Source organism: Ambystoma mexicanum, chromosome 7p (genome assembly GCF_040938575.1).
Source record: "Ambystoma mexicanum isolate Mex_15411 chromosome 7p, UKY_AmexF1_1, whole genome shotgun sequence".
Classification (NCBI taxonomy): domain Eukaryota; kingdom Metazoa; phylum Chordata; class Amphibia; order Caudata; family Ambystomatidae; genus Ambystoma; species Ambystoma mexicanum.
In genome coordinates, this window is record NC_090939.1 from 722829297 (window position 1) to 722846603 (window position 17307).

The following is a 17307-nucleotide window of genomic DNA, read 5'->3' on the forward strand; positions in this document are numbered from 1 at the left end:
TAACATCTGCAATAAATTGGAAGTCGTTAAAATGGTCCCTAATGCCTCATTACCATTTTTGATTGACCAGGATCAATAATTCAACTAAATTGTGGAAAGCGAAGTATTTTGGTGCACGACAGATTAACCAAGACAACACTTTTTTTTACACAAAGTACAAATATTACAAATAAAAGATAAAATTAGAAATTTAGTCAAAACCATATGTAGCCGTTAACATGAAGAAATGTTTTTGTGGTCATCCTTGTAACAGTGTAGGCAAGAAAGTTTAAATACACCTGCAAAAGGAGTTCATTGTTCTTTCAAATCTAAAAGGTAGGCTTCCAATTATTCTACCCAGACTCTCATAGGGTTTTTAGTGTCCTGACCCTGTTACCCCATCCATTCCTCCCTTTGTGATATTCCAGGTACTTTTTTTGCTTGGAGACCATTATTGATTCACATGCACTGCTTTATCTTGTCACCTAGTTATGGATCCAACATTGCTTCTAAGCACGGTTCTGACACAAGGACAGTAGAGGGACATTGCCCAAGATGGAAGATTGGTGAAATCTCAGCACTGCCTCAAACCCGCTGCCCTTATTGCAGCATTATCTGCCATAAATGGTGGGTGCGGTACCTCGATCCTCGTGGCTCTTTTCCTGACTGGTATGGTGTGTGGGAACCAGAGTAGGTCCTTTCACCCATGAGGCCCAGCCACTATCTTGTGGACTGACAATCCTGGATCCGAGAATATTGACAAACTCCTGTGTGAGGGTGCTTCCTCTCATGTGCCTCATTCCGACTGTATTGGTAAGTATGCAAACCTTGTTTAGTAATGGCGCTGGAAAATGGTGTACTTGCAAAACACAATACCATTGGGAACTTTGAAGTTTTGGTTCCCCAGCAAACCATGTTTTTCGACTGCAGGACATATTGGACTAAACATGCAAACCAACTGATAGTGCAGGGGTCCACCATTTCTCTAAACTCCAGACATCCCTAGGTTATTCCGACTGTACTTTGACTTGAGGAAAAGGTGTTTTTCCTCTGATCGCTGGTACTGTTCTATCAATGTCACTACAGCTCCCTCGCAGCCCACCATTTCCAACTGGTGCCTTTATGGAGGGTGGGTGCTGGCACGTGGTACTCCCGGACTGGGTTGGATAACCTAGGGAATGACCTCTGGTGCCTTGCCTATTACAAATCCACCTCCACGAAGTGCTGATTGCAGCAATTGTGAGGGGGCAGGGGCCCCAGTTCTCCTCGGCTTTATGGGGTGATAACTGGTCTTAGACATCCTGCTGGATGCACGCAGTCTCCCTCAGTGAGCTGGGCATCTGTGGACTTTCTGCATGCTGGTGTAATAGTAATGATGGAAAGAGCTGCAGTTTCTGGGACCCACCTTTCAAAACTCAAGACTGTTTCTTTAAACCAGAGGCTGAATATTTCGAAAGTGTAGGTGTATGACCTGGGCACCTTGCTGAGGCCTTATTCGTTAACACTGACAACTCCTTGTTGGGATAACACCTTTTGCTGCAGCGTGTAATTTGCATGTTCTGGACCATATTGAATTACTTTTGCTAACTAAAGTTGGTGTGTTTGGGGGACTGATTGTTTTTTCTCGGCATGGGTCTATAAAGTGCGAGAGTAATGGTTGGTTGCACTCTGCATGTGCCTACTCACTCTCCCACACTGGTCTGTGGCCCTCATTCCGAGGTTGGTGCTAGTCATGGCGCTATTAGCGCCATGACTAGCCCCAATACCGGGTTCCGCATCCGACTTGGTGGTATGGTGACTTACCGGTCCAGTCCGACCTTGGCGGGACCGGTAAGTCCCCATTTGAAAAGCCATTCCCATTTAAGCCCCCATAGGGCTCAATGGGAAGGGGGAAGGCGTCAATAACGGTACCATAAATTGCGATAACATTATTGACCCCGGTATCCCTTTGCGGGTCCCGTCTTTAACACCTGGTAAAACCAGGCATTAAGGGAGGAACCTGCAAAGGGACCTCGGAATAGGGCGCAAAGGGATTACCGGCACCGGTGTCATTACCGGTGCAAGGTATCCCTTTGCGCCCAGGTCGTAATGACCCCCTGTATCTTTAAGTTAATTCTAGATGCCAGTACTTGTGGCTTCAGTGGACTGGTGGAGATAGGGGAGGTACAGAGGTGCCTTTTACGTAAATGAACATCCTGCTCACTCCATTTGGCAGCTTCCCTTCTACACTTTACTGATTATTCAGCTACACCCCCTTCCGCCGCCTGCTGTTCTGTGTCCTCTTCAACGTATGATACTGCAGTCGGGTAATTGACACTTGGGTCAATCCAAACTTTATCAAGGTAGCATAGAATGATCAGTAAGGTAGACTTAGAGATATGGGGGTGGTATAATAGTACAGTTAACCATACACAAAGCAATTCAAGTAAATCGAGCAACCGAGCAGTATAAAAATATACTAATTTCTGATGCGTGTTAATCTGCTTAGAATCACATGCTGTGCATATTGTCCGACATCCAGTGGTCACCGCAGAGTATTGGATCTTGCATTTCGAGAATCGAAAGGGGACGTCGACATGGCCATGCCTGTAACACTATCCCTAACGTGACGTGTAGTGTACTCAAAATTCCTCACGCGTCGAGGTCCTTCAGATTGTGCTTTTCCGCCCTGCATACTGGGCACCTTATGTGGTGCTCGTCCAGAGAAATTGCTATTGTTTTCTTTGACCTTTTGGTCGTATATATATTAGAATTATAAATATTACCCTACCGTCCCTTCATCAACAGCTGTTTCCAAGTCTCCACCGAAGACAGTTCCACGGATCTTCGACAGACAGTGTTCCGGTCGGCGCTGCCGACCACGTGGCCGGGCCTTCTGGCCGGCTTACACAGTAGGCAGAGTGGGGCTGGGGTGGACATTTCCCTTTCTGAGAATGCCTTTCCCTTTCCTCTTTGTTCCCTGGGTCTCTTCTTCACTTTCTATTTCCTCAGCTATGGAGAGGAGTCCATTTAGGTTTTGTCCTTCTTGTAAGGCCAAATTCCCATGGAAGGATAAACACTGTAAATGTAATCAGTGTTTGCCCCTTAATCACAACGAGACGGTTTGTGCAGCTTGCAAGCTCCTGCGCCCATAAACTTTGAAGAAGCGTTGTGTTAAGCGGTGGGTGGCCTACGGAATGTCGCAGGCCGAGTCTAGCTCTCCCGCTGCCAGAACCGCCAATTGTGACGAACAAGCCTCCGATTCGGAGGCGATTGACCTCTCGGCGAAGCACTCTCGCTCCGCGTCTTCTGTCCCCGGCCCCGCTAGGCAAGACTCAGGTCCTGCTATGGGGAATGTAAACCCCAGCGACGAAGACGCACACGTGTTACACACTAAACACAAAACCCTAGGGATGTCTTCGACGAAACAGTCGAAACGATCCATAGCACCAACGGGCACACCGATAACTTCGGGCCTGCCCACCAGCTGTCTAGATCGGCAGCCCTCCCCGCAGCCGCAGAAGCGCCTTGTAACTGGGTCCTCTAAACCAAAGGGCGATGCCCCCAATATTCAGGGATGTGTCGAGACGCATTGTAAAAAAGTGTCCTCGGCCGGAAAGTCCCCGGTTCCGCCAAAAGTAGTCGTGCAACCAGAGGCCCGAACTTTAGAACTTCCAGATGCTGAAGTGATTACCGAAAGCATCGCCAGGATCATTTCGGCGGATTCTCACAAACAAAAGTCCAAGGATTGGTCAAAACCCAAGAACAAGCACAAGGATTCATTGAAATCCAGAGATAGGCCACAGGAGTTACCAGAACCTACGGAAAGGCCTACAGGCAGACAAAAGGACACGCGTCAACCGTCGAAACCCCGGAAAGACTTTTCGGAAGCTCCAGAAGGGATTTCTTCGGCGTTGAAGAAGAAATCTCGAAGTTTGCAGATAGAAGAGCCCTCTCCACCCCTGGACCGCTCTGGTTCATCTGTTTGGACCAGAGAAAAATTTGAAGGATGCATGGACAGGCTAGAAAGGTTTGGGGAACTATCTGAGAAGGCCACACCCAAGAGATCTAGGGAGGAAAATCTCCCTCTTCCTGTGGCTAAGCTGGAGAGGGTCTTTGACCCTACTCAAGATGAAGAGGAAGAGGAATATATTTATGACCTCACTGAGGGAGGAGGCTCAAGATGAAGATCCTTTTGCCGACTCTGAGGAGGTTCATTTGGACCCCACTGAGTGTTGGAGAGTAGACCCAGACCCCATTGATCCTCACCCTTGGCAGTTACCTACTCCAACACCGGAACCTGATGCCTTGTGCTTGGACTCTCCTCCAACCACCCCGACTCGACAGGCCTCCCCGGTTGACGATCAAATGGCTTTCAACGCCATATTGAGGAAAGCAGCGGAACACTTCAACATTGCTTCTCAGGAAGACGTTCCAGAGGCTGATTTTGTGGAGGACATTTTAAAAGAAGAATCACCTGGCAGCCAAGCTATTCCTCTCCTATATTCAATCAAGAAGCAGTTGGCCCCTTCTTTAATAACACCCGCACTTACTAGAGCAGCGAATCCGAGGGTAGAAAAACTTTTTCAACCCTCCCCCTCTAACCCCCTCTACATCAGGGGTCATTCTACTCCAGATTCACCGGTTGTGACAACCACCAGGAAAAGAGCAGGGGTTACCCTATCTACTGGGGAGGCACCCCCTGACAAGGAGTGTAAGAGACGTTCCGGTCTGGGGAAAAGGATCACTGCGGCGGCGGCTTACTCCACTCACATTGCAAACAATGCAACTTTGTTGGCCAGCTATGCTGATGCACAATGGGCTAAGCTAGAGGAGGGCCTACAAGAAGTCCCTGAACCCCTGCAAGCCCGTCTGCTCTCAACAGTTGCAGAGGGTAGGCAAGTTAACCAAAGTATGCTAAAAAGTACTTTGGATGCAGCAGAGACGGCCGGAAGGTCTTTGGCTCAGGGTATCCTCCTGAAAAGGCATGCATGGCTAAGGAACTCTGGCTTCAAGCCAGAGACCCAAGCTTCACTTCTAAATAAACCAATGGAGGAAACTAATTTATTTGGAAAGGCAGTGGGTGAAGCCCTCAAAATTGCAAAAAAGGAGCATGTCACCCTTAAGACTCTGGATCAGATCACCCAGAGACCTTCACAAAGAAGGGGGGGTGGGAATAGACGTTCCTTTCATGGCCAACGTTTCCCTCAAAATCAATACGGCTCGGGGAAATAACTGGTCCTCTCCCCAAGGAGCCAGCAGCTACACCACCCCATATCCCACAAGGGGGCAACGACGTGGTAAAGGTAGGGGCCGGAATTCTACGCCTCGAGGCTCCCCGGCCTCAGGCCAGAAATGACCCCCAGTTCCGGTTCCCCTCCCATGCATCCCTGGTCAGGGGCCGGCTAACATAATTTCTTCAAGCATGGGCGGGAATAACTACAGACCAGTGGGTACTAAAGACCGTTGCCCACGGGTACTGTATAGAATTCTGCCAGACCCCCCACCCTCCGTTCAGACTGGCACAAGCAAGAAGCCTGACGCCAGAACATTTGTGAATCCTGCTACAAGAAGTCGAGACCCTTCAGGAAAAGGGTGCCATAGAGGTCGTACCTCTTCTACAGGTAAACAACGGTATTTATTCAGTGTACTTCCTTGTACCCAAAAAGGATCTCACTATGCGCCTTGTACTAGATTTGCGCCCAGCGAACAAATTTGTGAAGCCCCAAAAGTTTTGTATGGTCACTCTGCAGGAGGTAATCCCTCCGCTCACACGGGGGGAATACATGGCAATATTGGACATGAAAGATGCATACTTTCATATTTCAATGTTGCCCGCGCACAGGAAATACCTCAGATTCATGATACAAGACAAGCACTCTCAGTTCAAAGTACTACCCTTCGGCATAGCCTCTGCACCAAGGGTATTTACAAAGGTACTGGCAGTCGCAGCAGCACACCTGCGCAGGCAATCCATTCCAGTTTCTTACCTCGACGACTGGCTAATAACAGGGAACTCCTACGAAACATGCCTATCAAATACTAAAAGAACTATAGATCATTTTTTAAGTCTGGGATTCTCCATCAGCGAGAAGAAATCCATCCAAGAACCCAGTCAGGTCAAGCAGTTCCTAGGGGCTCTAATTCGAACAAAGGACGGCCTTGTCTTCCCCTCCAACGAGAGGGTCCACAACATGCTGTTTCAAATCCCTCAATATGTAGCCAGTCGGGAGGTGACAGGTACACAAGGCTATGCGACTTTTGGGAATGATGGCATCATGCGTTTATTTGGTTCCTCACGCGTGCTTGCGCGTGCGTCCAATGCAGGAGTGGCTCAACAGCCAGTGGTGTCAGGCCAGCGGAAAATGGGACGATCTAGTGGTTGTCTCGCCAGACCTCGTTCTCTCGCTATGGTGGGTGTCGCGGGAGAACCTCTTGAAGGGTAAATCCTTCACCACCACCACAGTGGAGGCCACTCTAACTACAGACTCATCTCTCACACGATGGGGAGCTCCACTGCTTCAACAGACCTCGCACGGAATTTGGTCGTCGGACATCGCATCCAACCACATAAACCTGTTGGAGCTGTTAGTATTAAAAGCACTGAATGTTTTTCAGACACAACTGCATGGAAAGACGGTCCTGATCCTCATAGACAGCACCACAGCCATGTTCTATCTGAACAAGCAAGCCTTCTTCAGAAGGGAGCAATATAAAGCAACACACAAATGCACTTCAAAAATACACACTTAGTTATCTAAATGAGCAAATACCCATTTGGGATGCCACACAGGCACTACCTACACCCTCAGGTGACTTCAATAGCTAGGGTGCTGTTGGCATTAATATATCACTGTTGCATTTAGAATATTTCTGGGAGTAGTGTTAAGAGAAGAGAGTTCAGAATAAAACAAGTATTTACATAGTTATTCTTAATTAGTTAAGTACTTTCAAACCAACCCCCCAATGCAAAGTCAGTTAACCCTTTCCTGTAGTTTGTCAGACTCCACAACCACAAATAACACTGTACAACATCACATTAAAACACATGATAGAGTGGGTAAAAAGGGTCTCACTCTCTCCAGGTTAAAACATCAAGCCCTCAAAATCCAGCAATGTTGCTGGTGGTCTCTAAGGTAGAGGGAATTAGCACATTTCTGAGAACTCTCCCTAACAGGGCTGTCCAAACTGTTCCAGAACATTTGGAAGTGGGCTCTCAACACATGTTCCTGTTGTCACATGTTCCAGGGGAACTCAATCTTCTGGCAAACATACTCAGCAGCGATTTCCCACTACCCATGGAGTAGGAATGGCGATTACACGAAGACCTCGTCTCCAACGTTTTTCGCAGAATGGGGCTTCCCAGAGATCGACTTGTTTGCAACTCTGGAGAACGCTCAATGCCAATATTACGCCTCCAGGTACCCCCAGACCATTCCAAGGGGAACGGACTCTGGATAACATGGTCAGAGAAATTTGTTTACGCTTTTCACCCCTAACTCGCCTACTCAACAAGATTGTGCACAAGATGCACCATGAACCAGTTACAATTTTATTGGTTGCCCCCATGTGGGCCCACCAACTCTGGTTCGCTCATCTGATGGAGATGTCCCTATCTCCTCCAATGAAACTGCCTTGCCCGTAAAACATGTTGTCACAAGACACTTCACCCATGCCCGCAAACATTGAATTTAGCAACCTGGCTCCTGAGGTCATAGAGTTCGGGCACCTGAAACTCCCTCAGAGATGTATGGACATACTCGGAGAGACAAGGAAACCTAACACACGATATTGCTATTCCAGTAAGTGGAAGCGTTTTGTCATCTGGTGCAACTCTTAAGAGCATCAACCCTATTGACTAATCTCCTACAAATATTGTTTTGTACCTAACTCATTTACTTGACTCAGGCCTGGTCTTTAACTCTCTAAAAATTCACTTAGCTGCTCTTTCAGCCTACACTACATCACAACATAGGGTGTCGTGGTGGAAGGAACCAGTTATTAAGGGTTTCATGGAGGGAGTAAAGGGAATTCACCCTCCCATTTCTAACCCAGCTCCCGGATGGCACCTAAACGTGGTGTTGACTAGACTTATGGGGTCCGCTTTCGAGCCCATGCATAAAGCAAGTCTCAAAGATCTCACCTACAAAACTGCCTTATTAATAGCCATTAGTTCCATTAGGAGAGTCGGTGAATTACAAGCGCTCTCGGTTCTAGACCCCTTTGTTAAAATTCACAGAGATAAGGTGGGTCTGCGCACTCACCCGAGGTTTGCACTTAAATTCATTTCAAAGTTCCATGTGAACCAATCCATTGAACTACCAACGTTCTTTCAGAACGCCTCAAACATGGGAGAAAGAAGCCTGCACACACTGGATGTACGCAGAGCAGTCATGTTTTACATGGAAAGAACTCGACCACTAAGAAAGACAAATCAGTTTTTCGTTTCATTGGCAGCAGGTAGAGAAGGAGACACTGTCTCCAAATCTACGATCTCTAGATGGATTGGCAAATGCATCATACACGGTTATACTCTTGCTAAGAGAGAACTGCCCTTCAAGCCTAGAGCGCATTCTACTCAAGGCACTGGGGCTTCCATAGCATTCATTGCAAATGTTCCCCTAGAGTCCATTTGCAAAGCGGCAACCTGGTGTTCTGTACACACCTTTACAAAACACTATTGCCTACAAACTTCTAGGTCTGATTCTCAGGTGGGACAAGCAGTACTAAGACATCTTTTCACTACTATTCCTTCTCACAACCCACCTCCAACTCTGGGTACTGCTTGTTAGTCTATGCACAGCATGTGATTTTAAGCAGATTAACAAGCATTAGAAGACATGCATTACTTACCGTAAAAGCATTTCTGATGATTGTATATGCTTAGATTCACATGCATCCACCCTTCCTCCCCACTCGGATGGAAGGAACATAGACGTCTTACTACTCTCTCTCTTTTCTGTACTCACGATAGTAATAGGCTCCCTCACGGCAGAAAAAATACAATCGGAGGGACCTCAACGCGTGAGGTATTTTGGGTACACTACACGTCACGCTAGGGATAGTGTTACAGGCATGCCCATGTCGACGTCCCCTTTCGATTCTCGAAATACAAGATGCAATACTCTGCGGTGACCACTGGATGTCGGACTATATGCACAGCATGTGAATCTAAGCAGATACAATCATCAGAAATGCTTTTACGGAGATAATGCATGTCTTATTAGTCTTTTAAACTCGAAGCAGTAGAGTAAAAGTCAAGCAGCTATCACTAAAACATTCTGATAAGCACATATATAGGCCCACAGTTTGTAATCTCTAAGTGAAATAGCCTGTCCTTTACACTCAAAATCGTAAAGGCAGTTAAAGTGTGAAACAATAGAAATTGAACAGTAAAGTGAAAAGATAATGCAATTGCATCTTATACCATGTACTCTTCCATATATAATTATAGGGCCCCTACAGATTAATAGCCTTCCCTATGAGGTAAGTAGGCCTAGTGCCAAAACATTAAAAGTTCCAGATAAGAACCTGAGTAAGGAGCTGGAAGGTTTATGTCCCCTAAGTACAAGCTTTGTCAAATCCACCGGGTGAGTAAAATGCCAAAATACAAGCACTCTGGGAGTTTGAAGTTAAATAAAAAGGATTTAGGCGTACTCGTCCAACCCTACTGCACTAGGGGTTGCCTGGGGGAAATGGGGTCCTTGGCCAGAATTCCACCGATCTCTGTTAGGACAGTTATTCTGAAGTCCAACTAAGGGCTTAGCAAAACCATTCAACTGAGACAGTACAAGACTCCACTCTTAGTATACGGCGGTACCACCTGAGTATATGGTAGCATAGACAGAGCAGCCAGGCTTATATTGGGAGGGGGAGAGGGTTGTAGGAATGTACACTGAACCTGTAATACACCAAGGATTCAAAAGAAACACTTACAACCAGAAGTATTGTAATTTTTTGACATTGAGGAAATTTTTGGAACAGATATCATATGTTTGTACCTTCGCGACCTGTTATTGTTTGTTCCTTGTAGTTTTGATTCTTGCCTTGTGTATTGTATTACTTTGTCTATTATTTTAAGATTTGTCGCATGAGTGTAGGCCACGGAGACACTGAGTTCCTCCACTCCGTCTGTACATTTTGAGAAAAAGCACAACTGTGCCTGCACTTCTTTGCGCCAAAGTAAATAAATAAAAAATTCCAAAACGACCGTTGTTTCTGATGAAAATAATATTTGTTTGCTTTGATAAAGGTTAAGCCCTTCTTGGATGACACGTGTTTCGGCGACTGCGCCTTTCTCAAATCCGGCCTTTTCAATAAGGTTACAGTTCACCCACTGTAAAGTAACTTTTCCGTCCTATTATTGACTTTTAAGTCCTGGGTTCAATCCCACCTACAAATTCATTTTCTCATTTACAGACAGAAGTATTGTAAGGCAAGATTGTATGCAGTACCCTTTTGGTGCACTACAACAACCCTGACCACCTGGCAATAGGAACCCAACTCTTGGTATAGGTCTGTACTACACAGGCTGGCAGCGTGTTGAGCAGCCAGGCTCATCTCAAGAGGGTTCAATGTGAGCTCTAAGGGAGTTACACATAGATTCACAGTGACAAGTATTCAAATAAACTCTTACACGCAATTTTTCTTGAGTAAACAATTATTAATTTATCAGTCATTTAGAATAAGCCTTCTTCAGAAGGGAGCAATATAAAGCAACACACAAATGCACTTCAAAAATACACACTTAGTTATCTAAATGAGCAAATACCAATTTGGGATGCCACACAGGCACTACCTACACCCTCAGGTGACTTCAATAGCTAGGGTGCTGTTGGCATTAATATATCACTGTTGCATTTAGAATATTTCTGGGAGTAGTGTTAAGAGAAGAGAGTTCAGAATAAAACAAGTATTTACATAGTTATTCTTAATTAGTTAAGTACTTTCAAACCAACCCCCCAATGCAAAGTCAGTTAACCCTTTCCTGTAGTTTGTCAGACTCCACAACCACAAATAACACTGTACAACATCACATTAAAACACATGATAGAGTGGGTAAAAAGGGTCTCACTCTCTCCAGGTTAAAACATCAAGCCCTCAAAATCCAGCAATGTTGCTGGTGGTCTCTAAGGTAGAGGGAATTAGCACATTTCTGAGAACTCTCCCTAACAAGTATTATAAAAAAGAAAGGTTTATTTTAAATACAAGTAGCCCAACTTAAGTCTTGGGGTAAGTACTAACCATAGAGTCATAAACACATTATAAAAACACAACACAAGGCTTGAAGGTACATAGACCAAAGCATAAAACCTTATTCAGAATACCTAACAGTAATTCTAGGGAATTCAAACCTTATCATACACATTCAGTATAGGTCACACCTATTCTTGGCGGAGGGGGGTAAAAACCATATGTTACTTTCTGATTACTTTCAGTAATACAAAGGTAGTAGAACCTGTCAGTTATGCAGGGACACTCAACCAAGGAATCACATAGTAAACCAACTTGAAATATACTTTTCTGAAGAGTGGAATACTCATTCAAGGAACAGTAAAAACCTATAACTATTATTCAGGATAAGACACAATTATACTAAGTGAGTAAGACCTTTTGGTGTAATATATCATTAGAGTTGCTGTTCAGATCAGTTCAGCACAGACTAAGGTCAGTAATAACTCTTAACTTACTTTAGGATGGCACACAGCTACCTCAAGGTGAGTAAAACCTATATACTTTTTAAGGGGGCGAACAGCAACTTAAAGGTAAGTATGACCTTAGGCAGACTTATTATGGACAGGCTAGCAGAAAGTCAGGGGAATCCAGACCGAGTTGGGAAAGCTCTACACCTATTCTCTGAAAGAAATGGTGAAGCCAACAGCATTACTTTTGGGAAAGAGGCACAACCAATTCACAGGTGAGTACATTAACCTTATATATACTTTTCATATTGGCACAACACACATTCAATGTAAGTGAGAACGTTTGTAATTGTCCACTCTCAGAGTTAGTAACCATCAAACTCATTTACAATTAAGTAAACTTTTTAACACTTGTTCTTTTTTCTAGGCAACATGCCAAATCCGTAGAAAGTATTTCCCTTATTCTTGGAGTGTGAGTGTTCTCGGGGGAACTAGATCCAACAGACAGTTCAGGAAGGCACAGGAGTAGTAAAAGACTGGTCAAACAAGTAAGTATTTCACTTTATAGTTAGTTGAGGGTCCTGGGACTTCTGAGAAGACACCCTAGAAGGATGCCAGCAGTGAGCCTGGGTGAACTGGATGAGAGGACTCCCAATTCCAGGATACCCGAAAGCTTTACACAAATCACAAAGGCTTAAGGTGTAAATATCACAGACAGGACAGTACCTTAGCACAGAAGAAGAGTTCAAGCCAGAAGACTTCAGAATCTGCAACCAAATACCTGGTGGTTAAATTCCTTTATCATGAAGAAAGAAGACCGGACACTGGAAGGACGTTTGCGGCAGGGTTAACAGCAAAAGCTCTAGGCAAGAGGATCTTCACATGGTTTACTCAGCCCAGAAGAAGCAATTTCAACTGGGGAGACTTCAGGATCTGCAGCAAAAACACAGTTGCAGAATTCCTTCTCATGAAGACTGAAGAAGGGACACTGGAAGGGCTTCTGCAGCAGGGATCAATGAGGAAGGCTACAGGCAAGAGTTTCTTTGCAGCTGAATGCGGCTCTGTGGTTTTGGTGCTCTTTTATGGAGGTGGAAGAAGACTGAATATCGCCAGTCGGATTCTCTTAATTTGCAAGGTCCAGCACTCTGGTGAGCGGGCTTTTCGGACTCTATTCATGTCTCAGGTCCAGCAGGATGCCTACAAAGTTTCATCAAGATCTGTATTTCGTAAGACCGTACACTGCACAATGTCTTGCGGTCCCAGGGTATTGGGGAATTGCAGCCCCGCAAGGTGGCAGAACAACATGGGATGGCTCAAAAGGCAGGTCTTCTAGAGTCTAGTGAATCTCACCCAGCTCTGGGTCATCGTTTTCGAAGCCCCCAGGTCGATTGGAAGGAAGGGTAACAGGAGACTCTGGTTATACAGCATGCTTTCTGGTAGCTGGAAATCGTCTCTGCTGCATTTTCTTAATCTCCCTCTTCGGATTTGGTTCCAGTGGTCGACTACCTCTTCAGCTTCAAGGATCAGACTGTTATGCAGGAACCCAGCCAATCAAACAGCCATGCAACGTTCAAACTTGGGGGTGGGGGGATTGGCAGTCCTTTCAGGACAGCCAGCCTCCCAGTTTGAACTGGATTCTCAGTCAGTCTGGAAGACAAAGGGCTGCAGAGTTTTGGACTCCTCCTTCGCTTCCTGCCTTCACAAACACTCTGCAGCCTGGGCAGGCTTGACTGAGGTCTTCCGCCGAAGATAAAGCTGAAGCAAAGGATTTTCCTGCCCTGGAGGTCAGGGCAAGGAACAAGAAAGGACAAGGGACACTGAAATGGCGATTAAAAGAAGACTGGGGCCATTTTGGTAAAATTAGCATCCATGGGTGCCTTTACCAGGGCTGTGGAAACAGCCCACTAGAAGGTGCACTGAATTAGTAAAAAGGTTCACTGCCACCAGTCATTACAGGTAAGGTTGTCCCTGTAACAGAAATGTCACAATTAAAAAGAGAAGGGGGGGACATTGTATCTCCCCAGCACTCCACATAAGGTGGGGGTCTGCTGGTTTCACCTAACAAAAATGTAAAAGGGATCCAAAGATCCTTTCTACCCTTCAGAACTATAGTTCTCGCAAGGTTAGCCAGAGAAAGTTAAAAGGGGAGCCCCAAGGACAACCCAGCAACAATAAAAAGGTATACACCAAAAGTTGTAAGAGGATAAAATTAAAAAGACACTATGGAGAGTCTTAGAAATGACACCCACAAAAAGAGTAAAATATTCTGGGAGTCTGGAAAAAGGTTCCCACTCACTGAGGTATAGGGAAAAATAATCCACCAGTAAAGCAAAATGTTCTGGGGTTGACACCGGTCAGAAGTTTTACCATTGCTATGAAAATCTTACCCAACGATCATTAATAGGCAGAGGAGAGTTAAGCAGTGAACTTTACATCCATACAACCCCTCTGGCAGGAGTGGAGCAAGAAACCCAGTATGCAGGTTTGTGCCTCCAATCTGAGATTGAGTGACCACCCCTAGAATACGCAGAATCTCTAGGGCCACTTCTGTGAGTATCAGGGAGTCCATGGGCCGCTGAAGTCGGCTTCTTGTTTGGAACCGTCCTATCAGAGCGAGGAACCAAAAATCTTCAAGGACACTGGCCTAGGGACTTCGGGGCGGCAGCTACAGCAGGTTCCAAGACGAGAGGAGATCCCAACGACCCAGCAGAGACTGGTATTAGCAAGGTTTGCACTGATCAGGGAGCATCAGGTGAAACACATGGCAGTGCTGAAGACTTGCATCCAGGAATGCCCCAAGTAATTCTGCAGAGCAGCAGCAGCAAACCGGGAGCCATCAGTTGTCAACTTGCTGAATCCCGACCGCTAGCTCAAGACAGTGACTGGTGCAGTGAAGAGGCCTTTAGAGAGGCTGGCCAGTCCATGGGAGGGTCTAGGGGCATTACAGTGGCTTCTGTTGGTAGGCTTCTCAGGTGTCTGAACTGGTTAGCCCCATCTTTCCAAGGGTCGAAGCACTGTCGAGTCTTCTAGGATCGCAGCAAGAGAGGCAAGGCTTCAACAGTACTTGGCTTTGGGAATGCTGATCATCCACAGTAGTCTTCCCGGTCATCCATGTGGGCTTAACTTCTTCAGGGCCTTGGCTGAGGTGTTTGATCTGCTGCAGGGCTCCTCCTTTTATCACAAATTAAGGCTGGGTCTGCCCCGATCAAATGGCAAAGTTCTGCATCATACAATAACCGCTAACAGCTGTCTAATCATGGACCGCATCAAACCCCACATCTACCCAGCAGCAGGCATACCCTGGCTGGAATGCGGATTGGGACAAGACAGCCCCATCCCTATTTCTAGCCATGGCACGCACAACCTCACGTAGCCCGGGAATCCTAGTTGGATTCTGTGAAAGAGCATGCTTTATGGCATTTCCTGACCTGGGAAGGCAAGAAGATGGTCAAAGTAAGGGTGAAAACTACATGGCACAGCCATTTTGAGTATAGGGTACTGTAATTAGGATTATGCTCTGCAGTAAAAAAAAAAAAAGAAATATGCACAGGAGGGCATCGGAAAAAAGGTTTGAATTTTAGTCCGCTGCTACCAGCCCATCCTGGGAGTTGGGAAAGAATTAATTTTTGCATCTTTCCCTACATCGATTCCTATGGGACCCTGTTATTTTGGATCTACATAAAAATAACTAATAATTAACAGCCAGTCACAAAACATCCATTTTTTCTAAATTATAATTTTGATAGTTTTTTTTTTTTTTTTAAAAAAGTTTATTGATTTTTCAACACAAACAACAATACAAACCAAACCGTAGTGCAATTAACAATATTACAATAAAGCATTTAATCATTAGTGCGCACTACCTCCCTGATCCCTCCCCCCTCGCGAGCCAGTTTCCATGTCACATTCCGTATCTGCCGCACATGAGCGGGCCTCGTTGTCATCCGACCCTCCCGAAGCCATCCCTGTCCCAAATATGCAAGATATCAAAGTCCTCCATGCCATCAAAGAGGCCAGTTCCTCCTCCCAAGACATACAACTCGCCTCCTGCCACACTGCTGTCTCGGCCTCCGCCCATTTCTGTAGGTCATTCCACCACACCTCAACCCGTGGCTTGCTACATTTTTTCCAGCCCATGGCTATTCTCCGTTTGGCCAGCACATACGCCAAGTCTTTCAGTTTACACACATGTTTCTGCTTCCTAGGTCTGGAAAACCCACCCAGCAGGCATGCCCAGGCGGTGTCTATGGCAAGCGTGACCCCTTTCTCTCCTAGCTTGCGCGCCACCTCCCTCCAGAACCCCTCGATCACTGGGCATGCCCAGAACATATGCGTCATGTCCGCATTTTCTTCGTCGCATTTAGGGCACGCCTGTCTGCCCGCATTCCGGAATTTGGATATCCGCAGTGGGGTCATATACGCTCTGTGCGTGACATATAGCTGTACCTGCTGCAGTCTGGCATTTCGAGATACTTTCCTGTGGTATCTTAGAGCCCGTTCCCACATCCCATCTCCCATCTGGGTCCCCACCTCGCACTCCCATTCCGATCGTAGGCCTGTCAATTCCTTCCCAACCTTCAACATCACCATCTCATACAACCTAGAGATCTCATGTCCCCCTTCCGTCGTGTCGTATATCCCTTCCAGCGTAACCTCCGATTCGTCTGCCAAGGTAAATTCAGGCCATAGTTCCCGAATTTTCCTCCCCAATCTGTGGTATGTTACATATTGGCCTCCATGTAATCCAACCTCCCCGCTAAGTTCCTCAAACGCTCTGATGGCACCCTCCTGCCACACATCACCCAATGTCACCAACCCCACAGATTCCCAATAGGTCCTAATAATCCCCCTCAGCTGTCCGTCTACCCCCGCCAGGGCAACTAGTGGAATCTGCGGAGAACACGGGAGTGGGTCTCCCATCAGTTTGCATGCTCGTCTCCACATCTTCCATCCCAGCCTCACCATCGCCGGGTACTTTCTCGTAACAGTTTCTGGCAACCAAATGACTTCCTTCAGGAAAAATGGGGCACAATCATGCCCGAATAATCTAAGTTCTGGGGTCTCTTCGTCGGAAAGCCATTTGGATACAAACTGTAGTTGGCTCGCTATGTAATAAGCCTCAAAGTTTGGGAGTCTAACTCCCCCTTTTTCATGAGAGTTCTGCAACTTCCAGAGTGCTACCCTGTTTCGAGTGCCATGCCACAGGAACTCTCTGCAAACCCCATTTATTTTAGCAAAAAAACCCTTAGGGATCATATATGGGATGTTACTAAAGTAGTGTAGCAGCCTAGGCAGAACCACCATTTTAATAATTTTGATAGTTCATACAAAAAAAAAGTGGTGGGGAGGGGGAAGGCACCCCGCCCCCCGCAACCTGCCCCCCCTCAATTCCCCAACATCTTCATACTTCAATACCCAAACCTAACACTCCCCTCTATTTGTTTAAAAAATGTAGAAAAATATTTGATTGAAAAAAATGTTATTTTGTGGCTCGCTGTGTTCTTCCTCGTTATTTTGGTACAATTCCATTATTTTATTTTTGCTTGTTTTGAATGCTGACATTTTGGCGGTCACTAAGCCTTTGCTTTATTTCCCTTGCCTTTTTTGATCATTCTTATGGGGAAACGGACTAGTCCCTAAGACTGTCAATTACTGAGACTGTGTCTCTCTGTGAGTTCTTGTATTTGTTCAATTGCACACATCACCT

General features: G+C 46.0%; 1 protein-coding gene across 1 annotated transcript in view; it reads left to right on the top strand.

Annotated features, from left to right (window-relative positions):
• Window positions 1–17307, top strand: part of SYAP1 (synapse associated protein 1) — a 1300668-nt gene that overhangs the window by 898989 nt on the left and 384372 nt on the right. The window lies entirely within an intron of this gene.